Raw genomic sequence first — 5,463 nt, 5'->3', positions numbered from 1 at the left:
TGTCCTCAGGGATGGAGGCAATTAGGACAGGGGGGTTTATAGACGGCCTCTGTCCCAACACCTCATCCATGAGGACAAACCACGGCCAAGTTGCAGCAGTGGGTTTCCCACTCACTCCTTCTCCTGACCGTGGATACTTGCAATCCTAAGGCAGAGGACAATCAAGACAGTTAACAAAAACAACAGCAGCAAAATGAATGTTGGCAAACGTGTTAATTAACTTGTAGTTGCACATACTTCATACTTTTTCCTGAGGTTGTACCATTTTGTTTTTGCCTGCAAGGGACTCACCTTCCCCTGCAGGCACATCTTCTCCAAAATTATCCTAATAACATTGACAAAATGATGAAAAGTTAAACAGTTATCAATAATGTTAACACAAGTATGCAAACTTAGAAAATTGACAATTTTTACACAGCACAATATACACATAGAAATCATTTACATGGATGTCTTATTTTCAATTTAAAAGAAAAAGGTGACAGACAACTGTCATCTGTGTGACAGCAACAATAACATCAGAAGTGTATTCTCCTCTACTGGTTGTCTTATTAGTAAAGGCTTTGTACAGGATGAGAGCTAATGTAACTGTAACCTTCAGGACAGGATGGTCAAAAGGAGATATTACAAATGGACTAATGTCTTTGTAAAGGACCTCTGAGAATCTAGAGTATTTTAATAGTGTTCCTTTTTTATGTCTTTTATTTTGGACGTTTTGTCACTGCAGTCGGTGCATTTCCTGTTGCGCTTTTATTGTGAAGGTACATAACGGGAAGTAGGGAGTAAGAAGCGGGACGAAACGAAAAGTCGCTAAAGGGACGGAAAAGTGATTTGAAAAACAAGGAAGATGGTTATGGTTTTATTAGTTTAGCACCTGGCCGATATAGGCACAAGTTCTTACGGTGTGTTCAATAAAGATGTATGGACCATCAGTTAGAGACTCCAGACCATTATTCAGCCGGGATGCTACAGTCTTACTTCCAAGCAACGCTTGCTGAATGTTTGGCCCCGGTGAGGAGGCCGTAGTTCTCCCCCTTCAGCTTAATAAACTCAGCAGTTTGCTCCTGGCTCCCTGTAACAAAACAAAATGAAGTTAGTTTTGCTTCACACCACAAAACAGAATAAGCAGAATACTCTAATTCAGTTTATTCGTGTAGTTAATCTTAACGTTTGTAATGTTACCGGACTTAAAGTGATATATCAGGTTGACAGCCTCTCTATCTGAGCTCCTGTTGGTCCGTTATATGGACATAATATGAAGTATAAATCTGTAAAACCATCACAATCTCAGTAAGATATTAGTCAATCTCAGAGGTTAGAAAGTGAAGTTACTTTCCAAGGCTAACTACGGTCGGGTGCAGGCAGACGAGCTGCAGCTAACGTTAGTTAGCTTTTGTCAGCTAACGTTACTACTATTAACAAACGTGATGTTATAAGGTCGTTTAGTTTTGTTTTGACATTTGTATCGGTGATATTAGAGTGAGTTAAAACCCAATACTTACATTTAAATGTCCATCTCCCGCATCACTCGCCGCCATGCTAGATAAAATTAAATCTTCACCGGCACGCAATGCATCTTAGGATATGCTGGGCCGCGAAGGATCCATGAGATGTGTCCTCCGAATCTGGGGGCTGAAGGCCGCATTCGTCGGCTGCATTTGAAGGAGTCTTAAGTACATTACTGATATTTTCCTCTCCAATCTCTCTTAGTCCATTTTTTAAAATCCTCTCTCTGAATCACACTTGTGACAGGACAGTAAAACATATTCTACGGTTTCTTCTTCGTCACAAACTTCACAACTTTCATTATTTTGCTTTCCAATAACATAGACGGAACTGATAAGATCAGTATGGTCATTTATTAGTCTAGTTAGAATCCTCTCCTCTTTCCTTGGTCTAGTTAGAATCCTCTCCTCTTCCCTTGGTCTAGTTAGAATCCTCTCCTCTCTCCTTAGTCCAGTTAGAATCCTCTCCTCTTTCCTTGGTCTAGTTAGAATCCTCTCCTCTTCCCTTGGTCTAGTTAGAATCCTCTCCTCTCTCCTTAGTCCAGTTAGAATCCTCTCCTCTTTCCTTGGTCTAGTTAGAATCCTCTCCTCTTTCCTTGGTCTAGTTAGAATCCTCTCCTCTTTCCTTAGTCTAGTTAGAATCCTCTCCTCTCTCCTTAGTCCAGTTAGAATCCTCTCCTCTTTCCTTAGTCTAGTTAGAATCCTCTCCTCTTTCCTTGGTCTAGTTAGAATCCTCTCCTCTTTCCTTAGTCTAGTTATCAATCATCAATCCAACAGTCTGATATTATTGTGTGTTTTGTTGTTGGTGTCACAACTGCCCTTGAGTGTCTCTGTTGGACAGTAGTTGGATGTTCAGTCTGACGGTGGTTTAAGACTCTTCTTAATTCTTGCCACTAGATGGCAATACAGGACATGGAATAATGCAGTGACGGTCCCTTCCTTCATTCACCCCAATAACAGACAACAAACCATCTCAGCAGACCACAGGTTTTGATTTTCAACCTCTATTTTGCTGTCATCAGTAATAAAGATATTTATCCCATATTTACTCTTTAAACAACCAGAGCCTGTTTGCAATAAGCTAGAAAAATGACCAGAGTGCTTGTCCGATCTTGAACAGTAATGCCACGCTATCAGTTCTGGGATTCACCATTTACAGTCACTGAGATTGCAGCTGTGGAGGCTTCCCTCTACTCCATACATCTGGGCAGGCTAGGTCACTGAGGGCAAGAGGCTGAGAGCTGGATAGTGTGTTAGATAGTATTCTAGTACTTTTCCAAATGAAATGGGACTATAGCTACCCCATAAAGCCTTTTATCATACCTGCAGGAGTAGGCCCTTCTCCAGTGGCCTACGAAATGCAGTGAATAGTCTATAGGGGGCAAGTACATCACGGAATCTTTTATAAGAATCCGATGGCCATTGTCTCCAGGGGCCTGACCTGATCTAAGGCTTCTTGTTATCTTGGACCTCCCGTAGTGACATTTCTGTTTCCAGTAGGTCCATATTGTACGAGGGAATACATCTCTAGATACACATTTCATTGGAGCAGTCGGGAGATAACACATTAGGAGGATGTATACTGATGAAGGTGACCTTTTTATCATTCAGTTGTACATCTACCCATGTACCCTCCTGGTCAGTATGGCTGGATTATTTCATACAAGAAGGCTTATACCTCTACATCTGCTGTTATAGAAACCTGAATACACTTAACCAATCCATCCTTTCTTAAAACATATGTCTTACTCAAGTGAGTCTCCTGTACTTTGGCAACATCAGATCTGTTTTGTTTCAGATAGCTGAGAATGTTCTTACATTTCATAGGATGCTTATCATGTGTAGGTCAGCATCCAATCATGGATGTTTTTAATACGTCTAACCTGGAGAGCAGCTGGTCATGTCAGGCAGCAACCTGTTTCTCTTAGAAGGCCATGGTGTCTTCCGGCGGGCGTCACATGTGGTTCTCTCCTTTAAACATAATCTTCAGACAAGCTGGATACTGCAGACGAAACTGCATCATTTTCATGTCGAGGGTTCCCTTAACAGAGTGGAACGCATTCTGTCTTCTGGCAAGAGTGGCTCTCAGATCGGGGTAGACTCACAGGTCGAGTCTCTGGTACTTCATCTGGTGTTGTCCGGCCCATCTCAATACCAGCTCGGTATCACAGAATTGGTTAAAACACAAGACAAAAGGCCTTGCCGGGTTACCAGTTGCAGGTTTAGGTCAGAGAGTGCGGTGCGCTCTGTCCAGTAAGGGCAGTGAATTAAAGACGTCCAGACCCATAATGTCTTTCAGTGGACATACAGGTGTGGCATCCTTCGGGTATATTTAGTTTGCGTAAATCAGACCTGCCTGATCTATTTTCTAGGTCCTCCAGTTGGTCCAGCAAGGAAGTGTTTTGGTTCTGCAGGGTTAAAATGACTTTTGGTGCTTTATTGATCCTAATACATTTGTACATTAACTCAAGTAAGATTTGAAATGCAGCAGACCAGCTAACGGTGCAAAGAGCACAAATAGTGCAAACAATGGCAAGAGCCAGCAGTGTTTACCTGAGGGGGGTTAGTGTGTGTGAGCTATGCTTCAGTGATGACCAGCGGTAACCACAATATGAGTACAGTGCAGAGGATTAGCTAGCCAGTGGGGCACAACCGAGATACTCACATGCACTAAAATGTGCGCGCCGATTTAGCAACTTTACAGTGCTGCTAGCTACCTTCATCGTAAAAGAGTTGGCAACACTGGGCTGTTTTTTTTTGGCAGAATGAAAAAGTTTAGTCTCGTGTACGTGTGCATGTAGTCTATGTTTCTCTAGATTACCAACTCTCCCTTCAAACTTATTTGGAAGAGAAAACAGAAGTGAACAGTGAACCTATCACACAACCTTCTTTCTCTATCACAGTTTACAGAATTTCTGATTTACCTTTGGTCTGCCCTACATGTTCTACATGCACACAGTTGTCCTGTGTGATGAGGGATTATTACATTTCAGGTACGTTCACTACCTTTTACCAGCAGATGAAGGGGTTTGGATAATATGGCTCATAGTCACTGAATGTGTGGGTGCTCGTGAGGTCAGACAGCCTTGGGTTACTGTTAGAACCCATGGATGGGGAAACCATACCCTGGTGGACCATATCAGTTTCATAGATTTACATACACAATGGATGAAATGACTACATGTAATATGAAAGGAGTCACCAGTAGTGATGAACACAAAGATAAGTAGTATTACCTACTCTGCAGGTCCCCTCAGCTTCTTTGATCTTTTTTAGCATCACTGTGTTGGTTTCATGGCCTGCAGCTTAAATGTTTAGCTCACTGACACGTTCACCAACTTCATTTCTGGCACCAAACAGCAGAGACTAGCTGGTGAACATTGTGGAGCATTTAGAAGTTAAAGAGACAGATATTAAGGATCCTCAGGAGACCAAACCAGAGCAGAAAGGGGAATGAATGCTGGACTGACATTCATCAGTTGACCACAGACAGGACTCCAAATGAATGCGAATGTTAATCTGTGTCTGCTGGATGTCTACATATGCAACTGTTTGTTGTTTACCACAGTTGTTGTATGTCATAGGGGTATTTTTAGTTTTCAGCTTGTTCTATTGCCCCCACGTGGCCCAAAACACTTTCTTGGTGTTGTCCGACATTTTCCTAAATGTTTAAACACACTGGTTTCATACAGTGATGCAAAGTGTGTCATTTGTAATCACCATGTGATCGAGCTCTAATACCTAATTGGCTTTACTGGGAATGCACGTTAAATGCAACAGGAGTTCACTATAACACAACCTGTTCACTGAGTGTGTGTGTTGACTTTGTTTTTTATTTGATTCTTGCACTGAATCATCTTTGCGGTATTTATTTGAGTGGGTTGGGTGTAGTTTGGTTGTCCATGTGGTGATGAGGCGGTAAAGGTATTTTCCCTCTTTTCCTCATCGTGTTCCGACT

The sequence above is a fragment of the Anarhichas minor genome, unplaced genomic scaffold, assembly GCF_050575085.1.
Source record: "Anarhichas minor isolate MPS153535 unplaced genomic scaffold, ASM5057508v1 ptg000063l, whole genome shotgun sequence".
Classification (NCBI taxonomy): Eukaryota; Metazoa; Chordata; class Actinopteri; order Perciformes; family Anarhichadidae; genus Anarhichas; species Anarhichas minor.
This window is presented reverse-complemented; position numbering follows the sequence as displayed.